The sequence below is a fragment of the Triticum dicoccoides genome, chromosome 4B, assembly GCF_002162155.2.
Source record: "Triticum dicoccoides isolate Atlit2015 ecotype Zavitan chromosome 4B, WEW_v2.0, whole genome shotgun sequence".
NCBI lineage: Eukaryota > Viridiplantae > Streptophyta > Magnoliopsida > Poales > Poaceae > Triticum > Triticum dicoccoides.
In genome coordinates, this window is record NC_041387.1 from 547110772 (window position 1) to 547132766 (window position 21995).

The window sequence follows — 21995 nt, forward strand, 5'->3', positions numbered from 1 at the left end:
GAATTTTGAGCCGGGAGGAGCAAATCCACGGCTCATATGATCCGTAAAAATTATTACTTCCCCTGCTTTGGGGTGAGGCTTTTCTTCAGACGGGTCAGGGGCACGGTAAGACATGACATCCTTTTTTGGCAGATGCCCAGACTTCACAAACTCAGCTAGTTTGCTATTGGTAACTACGGATGGAACCCAATTGCAAGTTACAGGGGCCTTGGTAGCCTTAGGAGCCATTACAACAATTGGCCTATGAAAAAACAAGAAGATCCGGTTCAATTTTTACCCAGGAGAAAAAACCTAATTATTCAAAGTGGCGGCTTAATGAGGGGCCTAATGATATAAGGATGACTATGCAAACAATATTTAAGCCGCTACAAGTATCAACAGCAGTTCAAAAATTGTTCGGATCATTTATTTAAGCCGGACACCTCGACAGTTGTGTTTCAGGGCATTTACCAGAAGAGGTTTCCGGGTGATAGAAACAAGTTTCACAGATAACAGTTATTACTCTGGATCAAAGTATTTCTCTGAAAAGAGGATTTTCAAGACCTAAAAACAGGGCAGAGAAGTTCGTACATTCGAAGAGGGTTTCCAAACAAGGGAAATGAGATCTATTTCTATGCAAGGTCAACACAAACAAGTACCGCAACAGTTCTACATAGTTTTTACGATCTAAGCAGGGCATTGAAGGTAAGAACTAGCGAGGGTTTGCGTCAGGCAGTGATGAACACCGACAAACTCGACAAGTCCTAATGCAGATCTGAGAAAGGGAACGAGAGGAACTCACGGATGCGGACGAGCTGCCGAGGTGCGCCGTCGATCTCTGGTCAGAGTCAGGTTGATGCAGCGGCCTGAGTCGGTGAAGACAAGGGGTTCGACGGCGGCGGCGGAGCTTGAGAGAAAGCAAGAGGAAGAAGACGAATGAAGAAAGGAAGACGGAAAGACCTAGGTCGCCCTATTTATAAGAGAAGACTGACCGAGAGGGTGCGAAAAACGAGGAGATAACATTTATTATCCAACAGCTCTGGTGCCTCGATTCTCGGGATGGTCAGTAAAGACAAAGATCCGTTGAAGATATGACGGAATAAAAATAAAGTTTTATTGAAGATGACGTCACGGTGATTTAACCCGAACCTAGATGATGATGTCACGACGGGTTAAAATTCTTCAGCAAGACAAAAGACTGCAGGATAGTTCATAAGGTATTTTAAGATTGACATGAACAGGTTCAAATCAATCTGGGGCCTAATGTTGGGGATATAACTATTTGTGTAAGCCGCCCAGGAGGGGGCCGGGTTACGCAAAGAGGATTCACCAAAGAGAAACCCAAGACCAAAGCATGAAGATGGCGGTTCATAGAGAGCTTAAGGCCCACAGGCGACTTAAGGCCCGTTGTAGTAAACCGCTGTAATAATATTACTTGTATTATAAGGTAGACTTAACTAGTCACCGATCCGGACATTGTTTATAAGCCGGTCGGGACTCTGTAAGCCGCAGGGCGTCCACCCGTGTATATAAGGGGACGACCCGCTGGCGGCTTAGGGCAAGAAACAACTCAACAAGAGCCAGGCATAGCGTATCTCGCTCCCTGGTCACCGAAACATCAATACCAACCCAACTAGACGTAGGCCTTACCTTCACCGTAAGGGGCCGAACTAGTATAAAAGCCTCCCGTGTCCTTTGTCCCGATTAACCCCTTCAAGCTTCCTAGTTGCGATGGCTCCACAACTAAGTCTTTTCACGAGGACATCTGACGTGACAATTCCACGACAACTGTAATCCTTGTATTTCTTCTTCTTTAATTCCTTGTCCCACTGAGGACGATCTTGAATGTAGTGACCAGGTTTCTTGTATTTGTGGCACATCCTTTTCTTGTAGTCACTAGATGAGGAATCGTTGCTCCTTGAGGATTTTCCAAAGCGACCACGTCTTGAGAACTTCTGAAATTTATTCACGAGCAGTGCTAGTTCCTGACTCAGTTCTTCAGGATCACCAAGGCTGCTGGTAGAGTCTTCTTCCTCAGACTCAGAGACTGCCTTGGTCTTCAGAGCACGTGGTTTGCCATAGCTCGGACCATAGACTCTCTCTTCTTAGCAAGCTAGAACTCATGAGTATTTAGCCTCTCGAGGATATCAGCGGGATGAAGTGACTTGTAGTCAGCACACTCTTGGATCATCAGTGCCAGAGTATCAAATGATGAATCGAGCGATCTCAGCAATTTCTTCACCACCTCATGGTTGGTGATGTCAGCGGCGCCGAGCGCTTGAAGCTCATTTGAGATATCAGTGAGGCGATCGAAGGTTTGCTGAACATTTTCATTGTCGAGTCTTTTGAAGCGGTTGAAGAGATTGCGAAGAACGTCAACACGAGAGTTACGTTGAGTTGAGACTCCTTTGTTTACTTTGGAGAGCCTATCCCAGATAAGCTTGGTAGTTTCCAAAGCACTCACTTACCATACTGCCCTTTACTCAGATGGCCACATATGATATTCTTTGCTTGAGAATCGAGTTTCTTGAAGCTCTTCACATCAGCAGTATTCAGGGAAGGTGTGACTTAGGGAACACCATTTTCCACAGCATACCAGAGATCGTTGTCAATTGCCTCAAGATGCATTCACATCTTATTCTTCCAGTAGGGGTAGTCCGTGCCATCGAAGGTAGGACACCCAGCAGAGACCTTGATCATACCTGCGGTCGACATAACTAGAACTCCAAGTGGTTAAACCAAAATCACACAAAACAAGGGAGTACCTTGCTCTGATACCAATTGAAAGTGCGTTATATCGACTAGAGGGGGGTGAATAGGTGATTTTTATAAATTATTCACTGAGGAATTTGCTGGTGAGGAAATTCCTAAATGAAGAACTACGTGCAGTGGAATAAGTACTCAGAAAGGAACATAACAGAACACATGCATGGTCATCATGATGAAATGAAGACAAACACAGAGTACAGAAAGCGTAAACACACGATAACACAAGGAAGAAGACGGACAGACTGAAGAAATAGAAATGAGGAAATTGAGAAAGTCTTTAGTCAATGTCTTCAAACAGATATGAGCAGACACACAACAACATAGATGAGGAAATGAAAGAGTTGAGGAGATAGAACCAGTTAGCTCGGTGAAGACAATGATTTGGTAGACCAGTTCCAACTGCTGTCTTAGTTGTACATCTGGTTGGAGCGGCTGAGTATTTAAACTCGAGGACACCCAGTCCCGAACACACAGTCCTCACCGTATTCTCCTTGAGCTAAGGTCACACAGACCTCGCCCAATCACTTGTGGTAAGTCTTCAGGTGACTTCCAAACCTTCACAAACTCGGTCACTCGGCGATCCACAATTCCTCTTGGATGCTCTAGACCTTGACGCCTAACCGTCTGGAATAAGCACAGTCTTCAAAGGAAACAAGCGTCGAATCCACGCAGGATCAATCTCTTCAGTGATGCTCAATCACTTTGGGGTTTTGTAGGTTTGGGTTTGGGATTTCCTCACTTGATGATTTTCGCTCAAAGTCCTTGGAGGATGGGTTGCTCTCAAATGACAAGTGTCAGTTTATCTCGGAGCAACCAACCAACTAGTGGTTGTAGGGGGCGGCTATTTATAGCCGGAGAGCAGCCCGTCATGATAAGACATAAATGCCCTTGTCTGATATGACCGTTAGGTGGGTAGATATTTTTGGACAGCTGGCGCGTAGCACAACAACGGTCGGAATATTTGAGGTTCGAATTCCTCAGAACTATCATGTTCCTCACTTTGTAGGCAATCTGCACTGGCAAATTCTGAACTCTTCAGCTAGAACAAATTCCTTAGAGACCAGAAGAACTTCGTCTCTGTCACTGAAGAACATGACTGAATTGTGCGAGATTTCCAATGGCTTCACTCGAAAGGATTGGTAGGTAGAGGATTTTCAGTTGAGCATCACATGGAAATTTTTCCTTAGTATTTCCTCGACCCCCTTTAACAGTACGATGTTTCCTATGACTCAAGAAAGAGAAAATTAAACTACGAAAACAAAAGTCTTCACGCTTCATGTTCCTCGAATGATTACCAAGTCTTCAAGGTCACACCAATTTCTTCACTTTCGAAGTCTTCAGAAAGTCTTCAGAAATCCAAAGTCTTTAGTCGAAGAACTTTATTTTTAGGGGTCGACATTCTCTGTAAACATCAAACTCCTCATAGACTTATAGACCTGTGTACACTCACAAACGCATCAGTCCCTCAACCTATAAGTCTTCAATACACCAAAATCACTAAGGGGCACTAGATGCACTTACACCGGCATCTCATTCATCTGTGGTGTTTCTTTACTTGGAGCATGTTGGAGCACTCGGTCCATATTTGTCACCCCCTCCGTTGTGTATAGGCTTTTATAAAATGCAGTAACCATCTCCTTCAATTCCGCCGAATCCTGAACCTGTGCTCCCAATGAATTTGCTAAGGCTTTTATCATATTCTTCTTTCTTCTCATACTTGCACGCAAATCAAAAAATCGGTGTTTTGTCTCCTGATGCGAGCCACTCAATTCTCGATCTTTGGGATGCTGGAGGGAACTGATATTGGGAAGCCTTTTTATTTGCGACGTTGTCCAGAGCTATAGTGAGGTGTTTATGATGTGAACGTTGATAGTCCCGACTTGCTAGTTGTGAGGTGGCGCACAAAATGACAATGAGAAAAAAAGAAGGCAAGAAGTATCTGCGTCTTTATGGCTAAATCCTTCTGTTGAGGGGACACGACAAATTTCAATTTGTTAAGGTCATATAGTTCAGCATCTTCAGATTAGGTTAGTTAGGTGGTCAAGAAATACTCCCTTGTTTTTGTTTGTCAAAACTTTGAAAAATCTTCATTTGAATTAAACAAATTCAGAGTGCCCTATATGTCGGGGATATAACCCACGGTATAAACCGCCGGATGTATGACCCGGCTAGAGTTTGGCGATTCACTGGTGACCCACTTGGACCTGGCGGTTTACGATTCATTGGTAATCCGGCAGGCGGGTCAGAGGAGCGACAAGACTCGGTGGCCCAACGGGCGGTTTATGGAAGGCCGGATCACGCTATGGTGGGCTGGTTTAAGAGGAAGACATAAGGAGTATTCTACTACAAAGGAAGCAAGACTAGGACTCCACTTGTAATAGAGTAATCCTAATCCAACTGGGACTAGTCATGTAAACCGCCCCTTCAACTTATATAAGGAGGGGCAGGGCTCCCCAAAGAGGGACAAGCAAGAAACAATCTCTAGGGCTAGACACAACTAGAGGAGAGCCAGTTTACGGCGACTCCCTCGTGATGATAATGAGATCTAGCCTCAAACAGCATGTAGGGTTGTTACCGGATGATGTTTCCCGGGGCCCGAAGCTGTCTAAACCCTTGTCTTGTGTTGCGTCTCTCGATTCCGCTCAACCCCTCTCAAGCTATCACATAGATGTGTGGCCTCGCGACTAAGTCCTGAAACTAAGGACATCTGACGTGTTAATTCCACGACAGTTGGCGCCCACCGTGGGGCCCGCGCACGGTGGTGTTGAGTTCTTGGAGGGATGTATTTCAGGGATTGAGAAGTTTGCGATGTGTTGGATGAAAAAGAACCGGCACAGAAGACGTCCGATGAACAGTCAAAGCGACATATACAGGATTTAAGATCAAGAGAAAATTAGGGTTGCATCTAGGCGCCAGCACACACGACCGGATGATCAGAGGCCGGGTTAATTTTTGCTGCCGCAGCAAGTCGAAGTCTCTTTCAGAAATCAATCAGTATGAAATAGGAGATACAAGTCGCCGAGTCCGACAGATTTGATGCCTCTGTGTCCGTTTGTAAATCCAATTCGGAGCTCTATTTTTCTGCGTTTAAATCTAGACGTACTGACCCAGTATGGGTTACTTTGATGGTTGTTGCTCCCAAGGGTAAATCATGGCAGCAGAGGCAAAGCTAGCAGCGTATGCGTCAAATCATCGAGTTATCATTGCTGCTACTTTTTTCTGGCCTGAAGACCGAGCCAAATCCAGAGAATCCCCGAGCACTTCTACTAGTACTATAAAAAGGATAGTACTGTCTGAGTACTAGTAGATTAGAGAAAAAAAAGAAAAAACAAAGGAAATTATTGGATGGGCTGGCTACAATTGCATGAACAACAACGTATATGGTGCTAGAAGAAGGGCTAGTCAAATCAAAGAAGGAAAGGAACAAGCCAAGTACATCCACTCAACATGGGAATCAAAAAGAAGGGCAAGTACAAGATAGCTGCTATACCGGTTTGGACACTTGATCAGACGAGAGTTGGAAGTCGACTACGACCTGGACTCTGCTGTCGCAACTGCATATTGTTGGCTTGCTTTCCACCTGAGCCGGTCTCCGTTGGCAAGCGGCCACTCCGTCCTATGTATCTGTGTTCATCCGGCAAAAAATACCAGGTGTTATTTTTCTTATGTATTTTATAAGTACATGCTAATTTATCCAACAACAATTACTCTGGCATGTAATATTTTTATGCATGACGACTAATAAAAGAAAAAGGGGTGGTATTATACCGCGGAGGCACGTTCGGCTGTGCCGCGCAGCTTCACAGACACACATATCACGGTCTGGTTTACATCAACGCGCCGACCGACTCGCCCGTCCGCACCACCTTACAACACCACAGACGACTCACCAGTCCGCCCTGGCCACCGGTTCACGCGTCCGCGTCGGTTTACAACGCGGAGGACAACTTACTTGTCCATACCGGTTTACAGCACCTCGGCCGACTCATCTGTCTACTCCGTCGTGATTGATTTCAGCGTCACCATGGTGGTTATCAACTCCGCGGTGGATAATTTCCGGCCTAACATATCAGGTGATATCCATCTAGGGCCTATTTTATTAGCGCATATGGCATGTGATATTTTTTGACGCAGGACAATTGTTCATTACAAATAAGGCGTTATATTACGGGCACGGAGCACGCGCTAGTAACGTTCGGCACTGGCGTTTCGTCCATGTCATGTCACCTGGTGGATGAACGTGAGCAAGTCACCGTCCCTGTGGCCCGGTTTACATCAGCTTGCCGGGACCGTGCCCACGATTACCTCGCCCGTCCGTACCGGTTTATGACACCGGTGTCGATTTTCCCCGTTCAGACTGGTTTACAACACCGCAGCCGGTTCATCTGTTTGAGCCACCTCTGATGCTGAGGTCATCTTTTCCGTCCGCCTCTCGTGGCCTGGTTTACATCAACACACCGGGCCGCACCTGTCTGCATGAGGTGTTTATTGAGTATAAAGCAAGTCACAGCTTGGGTAGCCCGGTTTTATTTCAAATTGGTGGCAAATTGTCATCAACCGCCGTATACGCTGGGTGGCTCAATGGGCAGGCGCACAAGTCGCCGCCACTACAGTTTGGTTAAACTTCGAATCGCCAGTTGAAAGGAACCGTTGGCCGAGTTGCTGACACGGCTCATACGGGATCATTTATAACCCGCCGCAGTCACCTCAACCTTCTGTGGATTCACATCATGCTGTCAACACCAATGATATACAAGTTATGCCGGTTTATATCACGGTCAAATATGGAAGAGTCTCAAGCCAACTCTTCGAGTCACCTTTGAGACTCAGGGGCTACAATGACTCAGCAAATCTTGCCAGTTTTAGCAAATTTAAGAACCCCAGTACGATGGAGGGAAGGATAACCCGGTCCCGGAGGCTACTGTTATATTCATGAAAATTTAAAGGCCGTCAGAAAATTTCTGGCTTAGAAAGTATATGACAGTTACAAAATCCCGGCTCAATGAAGAAGTTCCGGGTCATCATAAAGGATTCCGGTTTACAATCCGGCTCAAGGGAAGTCAGTCTCACTGAAGCTCTCAAATATCTGGTTTACAATCCGGTTCAAGAGAAATCTGTTCTCCCACAAAGCTCTGAAGCTCTCAAATCCGGTTTAAAAATGCCCGGTTCAAAAAGGAATTAACTTCTCGCAAGTTCGAGTTTAAAGGCCATCAGAAAATTTCCGGCTGAAAATAAAGATTCCGGTTTAAAATCCGGTTCAAGGGAAAGATGTCTCCCACAAAACTTTGAAGCTCTCAATATCCGGTTCAAGAAGAATTTATCTCTTGCAAAACGTTAAAAGTTGCCGAAGAGGACCTGCTGCCATGATGCGCGGTTCAAACATAGGTTTCCCGCCTTATTGGCTTATCATATTATTGGTTACATGAGGGCTTCAGCTGACAAAGCGGAGTTCTGTCCATTAATCCGGCTATCACGCCACAACAAAGCTTGGGAGCTTCACACCCAAGGGGCCAAAGAGAGTCTTGTTGCTACGCACAACTCGAACATAGGCACCCAATGAGTACAGCTCATCAAGTTACTTGGGGGATCTTTGTGTAAAGTAACAAAGAGTTTGAAAGGACCCTTGTAGCTGGGTATCGACCCATGGCTTGGAAGCCTGGTGTATTCACCTAAAACCCCGGGTTAACCTGCCTTCATCAAGTAAGCCACTCCTATCCAGGTAATCCTGGCATGACCCGCCGAACGTTTGACAAGTTACTCTTATATAGACCCTGAACTTGTCAAAGTTAAAATGACGATTAGTTAGTTGGAGGTCCATCTTAAAAGGCTTTGTCAAATGGTTTAACTCAGCGGCCTGGCAGCCCATGAAAAGCCTCGAATTTGGGCCTGGCAGCCCTTGAAAAGCCTCGACTACACGGTTTTATTTGCCTTTGTCAGAAGTTTTCTCTTCTTGGATGAATTTTATGTTGAACCGGTATATTTTGATCCGGTCTGGCTTTTCAGTCATCAAATTTACCCGGTGTTTGTTAACCCGGCTTGGCTTTCAGCTACAAGTTGTTAGACCACATTCAATTATAAATCGGTGATTGTTAACCCGGTCTGGCATTGGCTATACGTCGCCAGGATGATCATCCGGTGTTTTTCATAACCCGGCATGACTTATTATACACCAGCACAGCATGATGGGAGTTCTCATGTCAGGACCCCGACTCAATGTCACATCGATCTAGCCTGTAACACCTCATATCACTTTGCGGCCTCACGCACGGTATTCCCACGGGTGTCGCCTTACCTTTGCCCGGGACTGTTTGCGCCTTTTGGCTCACGTATAAGATGATGTCGCTAGCATCCATATGATAAGGAGCCCGGGCTGACATGACTAGTCGTAAACCCAAAGTGGCACAGACTTACAGGGACAGGCATCCATGACCCAGCATCGAACGTGTCGGTCATCAGCAAGTGGGTCCGAGCTGTAGCACTGGGCTAGCAGGACTCCGGTAAACTGGGCTATAGCGGGCTAACAGGGCTCTGGTACTCAATGCGTGACATTTCCCCGAAGGGACAGACACAGGAACGAAGAAGGACACATGCCGGCCAGCCTAAGTGTTCCGGAGCAGTAGCAAGCTACCATGGCTCAATGGAAACACTAGGAGACATTTCCCGGTAAGAGAGGCTACTAAAGATAAACAACTAGATAGTCAGATCCCACACATACCAAGCATTTCAATAACATACACACAATATGCTCGATATGTGCAAATACAACATGGCATCACAACATGACTCTACGACTCAAGTATTTATTCAAAAGGCTCCGGGGAGCGAGATATTACAAACAGGGGTCTCATGACCCAACATTCAGAGCATACAAGGCAAAGCACATGCGGAAGCTTAGCATGTCTGAGTACAGACATCTACAAATGAAAAAGGCTAAGAAGCCTGACTATCTACCAGATCCTGCCGAAGGCACAAGATCGTAGCTGAGGTAACAAGCTAAACATCGAAGTCCACGCGGAACTACTAGCGAGACCGAAGTCTCTCTGCAAAAACATAAAATAGGCAAACGTGAGTACAAATGTACCCAGCAAGACTTACATCAGAATTAACTACATATGCATCATTATCAACAAAGGGATGGTGGGGGTTTAACTGCAGCAAGCCAACTTTGACTCGGTGGCTATCCTGAACTACGACTGCAAGTAACTCTTTTGAGGTGGCGAACATGAGTCCACATATTCACCATATCAATACACCACTATGGATCCGCTCCCGTCTCCCTACGAGAACGCCATCCATAGCACTCACGCTTATCTTGCGTATTTTAGAGTATCCACTTTCACTTGTCTATGAACTGTACAGGCAACCCAGAAGTCCTTTACCGCGGACACGGCTATTCGAATAGATCATATTAACCCTGCAGGGGTGTACTTCTTCACACATGCTCTCGCCACTTACCGCCATGTACACCTCGTGTATCTCGGCAACCTTCAAGCGGAAGCCTGGCGAGGGAGTCGGCCACGACCTGACTAACCACACAAGTCTCTCGTCCAAGTTTGTCGCCTATTCGGGTTCCATCCGCAAGGAGATCCGGCCGGGGTGTCACTCACGGCCCCAAACGATGTGTGCAGGGTTCCCAAGCCCACCTCGACGGGTGGATCTACGCTTGGTACACCGTGCCACTGTGCCTAGTCTGTCCCAAGCCCACCTGTACCGGGTGCCACTTGGTAGACTACTAACACTACCTACAAACACCAGAAACTAGTTGCAACTCCTGGACATAGATCATGTTGATTAATAAGTCGAGAGGGGTCGAGTTACCGGAACCCAATGTGTGGTAGTAACTGGTCATGGATCACAAACACAGAACTCAGTTCCTGAAGACGGCTGCAATGAGACAACCCACCATTTACTCCTACATGGCCTCTCACCGCTACCTTTACCAAATCGTGTTCACACACTTAGCTCTCAACGGTAGGACATGTTCACACACCTCTGATTCATCCCCGATGAATCAGACCTGACTCAACTCTAAGCAGTAGCAGGCATGACAAACAAGCATGAATGAGTAGGCACAACAGGGCTCAAACAACTCCTACTCATGCTAGTGGGTTTCATCTATTTACTGTGGCAATGACAGGTCATGTAGAGGATAAAGGGGTTCAACTACCGCAGCATGTAACAGTTGAATCGGTGTTGTCCTAATGCAGTAAAAGAGAGAAGGAGCGAGAGAGTGGGATTGTATCGGAATGAACAAGGGGGTTTTGCTTGCCTGGCACTTCTGAAGATAGTATAGCTCTTCATCGGTGTCATCGAACTCATCGTCGAACCACGTCTATCGAGAGGGGACAAACACCGGCAACAGAGAAGAACACAATCAATGCAATGCAACAATATGATGCATGAGTGTGACATGGCAATATGCTGTGGTTTGAGCTAATGCAGCTAGCAACAAAGTTAAATGAAGTTGGTTTCAACCCTAAGTTCAAAACCAAACTCCATATGTGAAATTCAAATGTCATTTATATGATTTGTGCTAAACTGCAGCTATAAGTTGTTCTAACATGCATGAAAATAGTACAGATGGATAGATTGGATTTTTCTGATCATTTTTCATATATAAATTATTTCATTTGGAGTTACGGTTGAATTTCTATGAATTTTAGAAGTTTTAGCTATTTTCTGAAATTTCCTGAATTATAATAAATCCAGAAAATGACTTACTGCATCAGCCTGACATCATCATGACGTCAGCAAGTCAACGAGGCACGGTCCGGGTCAAACCTGACACGTGGGTCCCGCATGTCAGTGAAATTAGTTTAACTAATTCGATTGTGCTAATCCTAATTAGCTAACATGGCTGGGCCCCACCTGTCATTGAGTCAGGGGCGTCCAACTGGGGTCAAACCTGGGTCAAACTCGCTGGAGTTGACTCGCGGCTCGTCGCCGGTGATGCCAGCAATAGCGGAGGGCGTCGGAAACGCTCCTTCGGCGACCAAATCGGCGACTGAGGGGCTCTACGCGTAGCTGGTGTGTGCGCGCATCGAATCGTGGCATCCGTTCGTGCTGGGGAGGTCGGACTTGGCGACGGCGGCGAGCGGGGTGGCGGCCGGAGCACGGCGAGGTCGGGGTTGGCGCTTGGGGGCACGGCAGGTAGCACGGGTGGGCGCGCCCGTCTCCTGGAAGAGTGCTGAGCATGTTGCCGTGGTCGGGAGTTAGCTACGGTGGCTCTAGCCTCGTCTGCGTCATCGCCGGCAGCGAGGAACTGTCGGCTCTGACAGCCACGGTGGTTAGAAGGTGCGGACAGGCACGGGGAGAGAGGGGAAATGGACAGGGGCTCATGGTGAGTTCGAAGAGAAGGTCGGCGTGCTCGGGGAGGCGGTGGAGACGGCGAATCGGACGGCGGCATCCGGCGGCCGTGATCGGAGAAGAAGGCTGCAAGCATTGTCTTGGGGCCGTCCTGGCTCGTGTAGCTCGGAGAGGAGGGAGAGTAGGTGGCGGCGGCGCCTCTGAGAGCATCGGCGGGGCGAAGCAGTGGCTGTGGCCACGGCGGCAACGAACGGCGGCGGTGGGTGGGTTCGGTGGCTGCGTGCGAGAGAGAGAACAGAGGAGGGGGATGAGCTCGAGGGAGTGAGCGAGAGGGACCAGGGGGCTGCGTGGCGCCTCCAGGCATCGCTAGAAGGGGCCGGGGAAGCAGGAGGTGGCCGAGGAAGCAGGAGGTGGCCGAGGCAGCGTCGGCGCCCGTCGGCCACGCGCGCTGCCTACTGGCGCGGGGAAGACGACAGGAGGAGGTGGGCTGGGCCGCGCTGGGCCGGTCCTGTTGGGCCACCAGGTGGGCTGCGAGGTGAACGCCAGGTAAGTGCTCTATTTTATTTTCTGTTTGGTTTTATTTTTTAAAATTTGTTTTGCCACTGTTTTGAATTTAAAATAATTCAAACAATGCCAAAAACTCCTCTGAATATTTTTATTTTGCTAGATGGACTTTTCCAAAAGCTCATAAAATATTTCAGGGGTATTTGAAATTATATTCTAATTATCTGAATATAATTAAAATTCAAATAGCTAATGATTTAAATTCAAAGTCCCAAGATTAAGTCCTTAAAAATGTTCAATATTTTGGTTGGGACCAGAACCCTTGCCAAAAATTATCAAACATTTAAGAAGAGCATTTTGGAACAATGAATGAGATTTTAGGGTTTTTGCCCTTCTTTTATTTAAGTTTTTGAGGCTTCCAAATTTCCTCAGTTCAAGTTTCAAAATTTTAAACATGATGCAAACACTAGGCAGCACCAGAAGCTAGGGATGTGACAACTCACCCCCACTAAACAAGAATCTCGTCTCGAGATTCAAGCGTAGGGTAAGATGAAGGGGAAACGCAAACTAGTATACTCTTCACGATCCAGGGTGCACTTCATAAAAGCATTGATTCGATCACCATCTTTGTCCCGTCGTCTTGCTCTGAGAACTCCAACTAGCATGACAGCAAGAGGAAAAGGACAACTCCGGAAGAATCGATCTTCTCGAAGATCAATCAACTTAGGATCAGCTCACAAAGTGAGTCATAGCAACATCTCTTGAGCTGAGACACGAAGCATACATCTGAAGAAATGGAGTGAGACAGATGACGAGGGCTCGCTAAGTAGACAACAATTCCAGACTTAAGAATGTGGTGATCGGTTGTCAACGTAGCGAGGAGTTGAATTGCCATGATACCATAATGGGGCACCTTAGGGATGGTGACTCGTAGAAATATCCCCTTAAGTGGCAAAAAGAATTACCTTTGATTCAAAGATCATTGAAACTCTTTATACCAGCCTAAGGCAATTCTCGAGCGATCGTTTGGAGGGGTTTGGTAGAATGGCATACCCGGATTAGATTGGATGATGTGGATTACCTTGTTGAAAACAGCACAAGGGATGATTTTGCTTGTGCGTGCTCTCAAGAACTTGAGCATTTCCATATTTATCAAGGTTTTACCAATATCCGTGTCAAGGATCCTGGCAACACAACTTACTACCATGATGAATACCGGTGGAAGATGCAGATGCAAAGGAAGATAACACCTTCTCAGATTTCACCTTAGCGAGGCCAAGGAAACAAAATCTGGATGATCGACCGAGAGACATTTAGCACTCCGCTTCTAATGTTCTCCTTGATGTGCTAGTGTATCCCATTCATAAGGTTTGATATCTAGAACATCAAGTAAGGTCAGACTTCGGGAACACAAAAATCATAAGGCACAACTAGGGAGTAAATCCTACGAAGTCCTTATGGGAAGGTGGCCAACTTCTTCAATCAAGATACTACAATAATAGGTCCTTCGGCTGGGTGGTGCTGGCCACGACATCCACTTTACCAGTTATCGAGGGACCAATATTATAGTTCTTGGGAAATGTTCCAACCATCATATCTGCCTGAGATTCAGATCTGGTTGGTGTCAGAATAATCCAGACTCATCGAGTCTAGGAAGAAAAATGAAAGTTTGCAACACAAATTGACGAGATGACGTTGCGAGATTCTCGGGAAATGAACTACGATAGCAAGCTCCAAAGCATGAGCTGGTTCTGCTACGCACGTGTGAACACGCTGTTCCAGGCAATCATGATCACATGGTAGTCTTACAATAAAACACTACCGAGTTCTGGTAGGGAGCCATCATTGAGGATATCGAAGTTCTTTCATAAGTCCGGATTAGCTCTTATGAAGGAACTCCTTCTCCTTGAACAAATCAATTAGTGGCTTGGGGTGCTACGGAATACATATGGAGTGGAGGTAATTAATCTACCAAACCATAGTATACTTTGCACATGCATGACTGACTTGGGACGATTCCAGAGGAAACAAAACAAACCTTTCTCAAACCCACGGCGGCAACTTGCACCAAATGCACATGAATTAGAGGAAGTCACTTCTTCCATCCAAGCATAGGCTTCATGAACGGAACACGAAGGCATTGCTTACAAAGTTTCCAACACTAGGTTGATGTTCAACATGAATCATGGGGGAGACAAAATGCTGCTGATAGGCTCAACAACAACTCATCGGAATTCCCATATCACTGGACTTCCACCATCATGTGAACAAGGTGATAGTATTGGTTAGACCAAAAGATATAATGGTGTATGCTCGAGGGACAGCCACGAGTAAGACAACATTTCGAACATCGTTGGTTCTGATTTGATTTGACGATAGCCCATACTTAAATCAAAGTTTTTATAAGACAATAGGTCCAATAACTGATCACAGGGACCAATCGATGAAGATATCATCTTTCTTCAACTAACACACCAACACCAGGATATCCCTTTGAAACGAACTAAGTTAGGTAAGCTTTTATCTTCCAACTCTCCAAGTTGTCGTTTAGCTTAACCAACTAGCTCAGAGGTATCCAACACGAATTCTTGGAGAAAGGGTGGTTTATAGGAATAAACCAACTTGATCATGAACTCAACATAGCGGTCAGGTGACAACCTGGTAATACTTCCGAGAAGGTATACGGAAAATCACGAACCACCGACATGTTACTAAGCTCGAGAACAATCTTGCTTTTCAGGGCAAGATGATATGATCAAATGAGCGAGGACTTGACAAAATCCTAACTCATTAATCAAAGAGTGCACCAGGAAATAAGGACTAGGTAGCACAATCTATCTTAGAATGGTGATTCAAGAACCAACACACTAAGAATGAAATTATTGTCCTTTACTACCAAGTAACAAGGTTTCTAGGAGGATTGATTTCACACATCATAGTTGACATGTCGGCATTCCGGTTGCAGCAACACGGGTACTGAGGAGTGAATAATGATGGAGAGAGTATCACTGTATCGAGAGTTCATAGGATGGTGTGCAATTCCCATGATATTCCTGATATAAAAATGGTAATACCTCAAGGTAGAACAGACTAGAAGCTGGATTGCAACTTGATCTGCGGAACACAACTGCTTTGACCCAATCCTGGAAATGGAAAAGGGTACTGGAGTTTGTTTCTCCTAGTCACTCTGGAATAGAATGGCTTGATGGACCACAAGAGTAATAGGCATCGATGAACGAATGCACATATACTCTTGACTATCAATTGATAGACGAGGGTCAGAAGACAACTAGAGCGGGACAACTCAAAGGAACATACGATTTTCTAAGTTGTGGATGCATGGTTTAGCATGTCGAACGAAGTTCAACATATTTCTTCCGGATAACCCATGCAGAGAGGTAGAACTGGCAGATTCACAATATAGAATGGAGAACTCATCAAAAGCACTCTAGTTGTGATCTTTTGGTTCAAAAGAACTCCTGCCAAGAATGGTTCATGGTATTTGGAAGAACGATATACCATGGACCTCGAGGACTATCGCAAAGGTTACTAATATCTTAAAGGAACTAGCAAATACAAACAACATGAAGTAGGGTGAATCTTGGGTTCAAAACCCAGGAGTAGAATGCCTACTAACTAGGTGGCATCACGGGATGCTTTCGAGAATGATGGCCAGAATCATCACACTGGGAACACAAAGCATGGCTGGATTACTAGGTGATACTCTAGGTACCTAGGGTCATAATAATAACTCCAACATATACGTCGAGGCAATAGAGTACCTCAACTCACTGATTAGTGTGCTTAATCTGGCCCAAAAGGACATCAGGAATGGAAGGAAGGGATTTGCAAATGCATCAGACTGTTTAGAAACCTGGGATGACTCGGGCAGCATAACGACTGTAAATGCTCGAAAGATTGGAGACATGCTACAAAAATGGTGGCATAGCCACTCAGAGGCACAATATCAAGGTTTGGAGATCAACAGTTAACATACAGAAGTAGTAGGAACTGAACTGAGACTTAAATCCAACAATCTATAAGTCTACGGATTAGTAACACGTCATCCTGATAGATAGATGAGAAGGCCTAGTTCTTAGTCCCCGTAGAAGAGAAGAGGATGACTCAGATCAGAGGGCCATGAGGTATAAGGAGTAAAAAGAGCCTTACATTCCATCCCACAATCAATTCCCTTACATAACTAAAGCATTTCTAGACACAACTTCAACCAGTTTGGCTTGGTAATCCTACAGGCAGTCAGGCTCTGATACCAACGCTGTCAGGACCCCGACTCAATGTCACATCGATCTAGCCTGTAACACCTCATATCACTTTGCGGCCTCACGCACGGCATTCCCACGGGTGTCGCCTTACCTTTGCCCGGGACCGTTTGCGCCTTTTGGCTCACGTATATGATGATGTCGCTAGCATCCATATGATAAGGAGCCCGGGCTGACATGACTAGTCGTAAACCCAAAGTGGCACAGACTTACAGGGACAAGCATCCATGACCCAGCATCGAACGTGTTGGTCATCAGCAAGTGGGTCCGGGCTGTAGCACTGGGCTAGCAGGACTCCGGTAAACCGGGCTGTAGCGGGCTAATAGGGCTCCGGTACTCAATGCGTGACATTTCCTCGAAGGGACAGACACAGGAACGAAGAAGGACACATGTCGGCCAGCCTAAGTGTTCCGGAGTAGTAGCAAGCTACCATGGCTCAATGGAAACACTAGGAGACATTTCCTGGTAAGAGAGGCTACTAAAGATAAACAACTAGATAGTCAGATCCCACACATACCAAGCATTTCAATAACATACACACAATATGCTCGATATGTGCAAATACAACATGGCATCACAACATGACTCTACGACTCAAGTATTTATTCAAAAGGCTCCGGGGAGCGAGATATTACAAACAGGGGTCTCATGACCCAACATTCAGAGCATACAAGGCAAAGCACATGCGGAAGCTTAGCATGTCTGAGTACAGACATCTACAAATGAAAAAGGCTAAGAAGCCTGACTATCTACCAGATCCTGCCGAAGGCACAAGATCGTAGCTGAGGTAACAAGCTAAACATCGAAGTCCACGCGGAACTACTAGCGAGACCGAAGTCTCTCTGCAAAAACATAAAATAGGCAAACGTGAGTACAAATGTACCCAGCAAGACTTACATCAGAATTAACTACATATGCATCATTATCAACAAAGGGATGGTGGGGGTTTAACTGCAGCAAGCCAGCTTTGACTCGGTGGCTATCCTGAACTACGACTGCAAGTAACTCTTTTGAGGTGGCGAACATGAGTCCACATATTCACCATATCAATACACCACTATGGATCCGCTCCCGTCTCCCTACGAGAACGCCATCCATAGCACTCACGCTTATCTTGCGTATTTTAGAGTATCCACTTTCACTTGTCTATGAACTGTACAGGCAACCCAGAAGTCCTTTACCGCGGACACGGCTATTCGAATAGATCATATTAACCCTGCAGGGGTGTACTTCTTCACACATGCTCTCGCCACTTACCGCCATGTACACCTCGTGTATCTCGGCAACCTTCAAGCGGAAGCCTGGCAAGGGAGTCGGCCACGACCTGACTAACCACACAAGTCTCTCGTCCAATTTGTCGCCTATTCGGGTTCCATCCGCAAGGAGATCCGGCCGGGGTGTCGCTCACGGCCCCAAACGATGTGTGCAGGGTTCCCAAGCCCACCTCGACGGGTGGATCTACGCTTGGTACACCGTGCCACTGTGCCTAGTCTGTCCCAAGCCCACCTGTACCGGGTGCCACTTGGTAGACTACTAACACTACCTACAAACACCAGAAACTAGTTGCAACTCCTGGACATAGATCATGTTGATTAATAAGTCGAGAGGGGTCGAGTTACCGGAACCCAATGTGTGGTAGTAACTGGTCATGGATCACAAACACAAAACTCAGTTCTTGAAGACGGCTGCAATGAGACAACCCACCATTTACTCCTACATGGCCTCTCACCGCTACCTTTACCAAATCGTGTTCACACACTTAGCTCTCAACGGTAGGACATGTTCACACACCTCTGATTCATCCCCGATGAATCAGACCTGACTCAACTCTAAGCAGTAGCAGGCATGACAAACAAGCATGAATGAGTAGGCACAACAGGGCTCAAACAACTCCTACTCATGCTAGTGGGTTTCATCTATTTACTGTGGCAATGACAGGTCATGTAGAGGATAAAGGGGTTCAACTACCGCAGCATGTAACAGTTGAATCGGTGTTGTCCTAATGCAGTAAAAGAGAGAAGGAGCGAGAGAGTGGGATTGTATCGGAATGAACAAGGGGGTTTTGCTTGCCTGGCACTTCTGAAGATAGTATAGCTCTTCATCGGTGTCATCGAACTCATCGTCGAACCACGTCTATCGAGAGGGGACAAACACCGGCAACAGAGAAGAACACAATCAATGCAATGCAACAATATGATGCATGAGTGTGACATGGCAATATGCTGTGGTTTGAGCTAATGCAGCTAGCAACAAAGTTAAATGAAGTTGGTTTCAACCCTAAGTTCAAAACCAAACTCCATATGTGAAATTCAAATGTCATTTATATGATTTGTGCTAAACAGCAGCTATAAGTTGTTCTAACATGCATGAAAATAGTACAGATGGATAGATTGGATTTTTCTGATCATTTTTCATATATAAATTATTTCATTTGGAGTTACGGTTGAATTTCTATGAATTTTAGAAGTTTTAGCTATTTTCTGAAATTTCCTGAATTATAATAAATCCAGAAAATGACTTACTGCATCAGCCTGACATCATCATGACGTCAGCAAGTCAACGAGGCACGGTCCGGGTCAAACCTGACACGTGGGTCCCGCATGTCAGTGAAATTAGTTTAACTAATTCGATTGTGCTAATCCTAATTAGCTAACATGGCTGGGCCCCACCTGTCATTGAGTCAGGGGCGTCCAACTGGGGTCAAACCTGGGTCAAACTCGCTGGAGTTGACTCGCGGCTCGTCGCCGGCGATGCCAGCAATAGCGGAGGGCGTCGGAAACGCTCCTTCGGCGACCAAATCGGCGACTGAGGGGCTCTACGCGTAGCTGGTGTGTGCGCGCATCGAATCGTGGCATCCGTTCGTGCTGGGGAGGTCGGACTTGGCGACGGCGGCGAGCGGGGTGGCGGCCGGAGCACGGCGAGGTCGGGGTTGGCGCTTGGGGGCACGGCAGGTAGCACGGGTGGGCGCGCCCGTCTCCTGGAAGAGTGCTGAGCATGTTGCCGTGGTCGGGAGTTAGCTACGGTGGCTCTAGCCTCGTCTGCGTCATCGCCGGCAGCGAGGAACTGTCGGCTCTGACAGCCACGGTGGTTAGAAGGTGCGGACAGGCACGGGGAGAGAGGGGAAATGGACAGGGGCTCATGGTGAGTTCGAAGAGAAGGTCGGCGTGCTCGGGGAGGCGGTGGAGACGGCGAATCGGACGGCGGCATCCGGCGGCCGTGATCGGAGAAGAAGGCTGCAAGCATTGTCTTGGGGCCGTCCTGGCTCGTGTAGCTCGGAGAGGAGGGAGAGTAGGTGGCGGCGGCGCCTCTGAGAGCATCGGCGGGGCGAAGCAGTGGCTGTGGCCACAGCGGCAACGAACGGCGGCGGTGGGTGGGTTCGGTGGCTGCGTGCGAGAGAGAGAACAGAGGAGGGGGATGAGCTCGAGGGAGTGAGCGAGAGGGACCAGGGGGCTGCGTGGCGCCTCCAGGCATCGCTAGAAGGGGCCGGGGAAGCAGGAGGTGGCCGAGGAAGCAGGAGGTGGCCGAGGCAGCGTCGGCGCCCGTCGGCCACGCGCGCTGCCTACTGGCGCGGGGAAGACGACAGGAGGAGGTGGGCTGGGCCGCGCTGGGCCAGTCCTGTTGGGCCACCAGGTGGGCTGCGAGGTGAACGCCAGGTAAGTGCTCTATTTTATTTTCTGTTTGGTTTTATTTTTTAAAATTTGTTTTGCCACTGTTTTGAATTTAAAATAATTCAAACAATGCCAAAAACTCCTCTGAATATTTTTATTTTGCTAGATGGAATTTTCCAAAAGCTCATAAAATATTTCAGGGGTATTTGAAATTATATTCTAATTATCTGAATATAATTAAAATTCAAATAGCTAATGATTTAAATTCAAAGTCCCAAGATTAAGTCCTTAAAAATGTTCAATATTTTGGTTGGGACCAGAACCCTTGCCAAAAATTATCAAACATTTAAGAAGAGCATTTTGGAACAATGAATGAGATTTTAGGGTTTTTGCCCTTCTTTTATTTAAGTTTTTGAGGCTTCCAAATTTCCTCAGTTCAAGTTTCAAAATTTTAAACATGATGCAAACACTAGGCAGCACCAGAAGCTAGGGATGTGACAACTCACCCCCACTAAACAAGAATCTCGTCTCGAGATTCAAGCGTAGGGTAAGATGAAGGGGAAACGCAAACTAGTATACTCTTCACGATCCAGGGTGCACTTCATAAAAGCATTGATTCGATCACCATCTTTGTCCCGTCGTCTTGCTCTGAGAACTCCAACTAGCATGACAGCAAGAGGAAAAGGACAACTCCGGAAGAATCGATCTTCTCGAAGATCAATCAACTTAGGATCAGCTCACAAAGTGAGTCATAGCAACATCTCTTGAGCTGAGACACGAAGCATACATCTGAAGAAATGGAGTGAGACAGATGACGAGGGCTCGCTAAGTAGACAACAATTCCAGACTTAAGAATGTGGTGATCGGTTGTCAACGTAGCGAGGAGTTGAATTGCCATGATACCATAATGGGGCACCTTAGGGATGGTGACTCGTAGAAATATCCCCTTAAGTGGCAAAAAGAATTACCTTTGATTCAAAGATCATTGAAACTCTTTATACCAGCCTAAGGCAATTCTCGAGCGATCGTTTGGAGGGGTTTGGTAGAATGGCATACCCGGATTAGATTGGATGATGTGGATTACCTTGTTGAAAACAGCACAAGGGATGATTTTGCTTGTGCGTGCTCTCAAGAACTTGAGCATTTCCATATTTATCAAGGTTTTACCAATATCCGTGTCAAGGATCCTGGCAACACAACTTACTACCATGATGAATACCGGTGGAAGATGCAGATGCAAAGGAAGATAACACCTTCTCAGATTTCACCTTAGCGAGGCCAAGGAAACAAAATCTGGATGATCGACCGAGAGACATTTAGCACTCCGCTTCTAATGTTCTCCTTGATGTGCTAGTGTATCCCATTCATAAGGTTTGATATCTAGAACATCAAGTAAGGTCAGACTTCGGGAACACAAAAATCATAAGGCACAACTAGGGAGTAAATCCTACGAAGTCCTTATGGGAAGGTGGCCAACTTCTTCAATCAAGATACTACAATAATAGGTCCTTCGGCTGGGTGGTGCTGGCCACGACATCCACTTTACCAG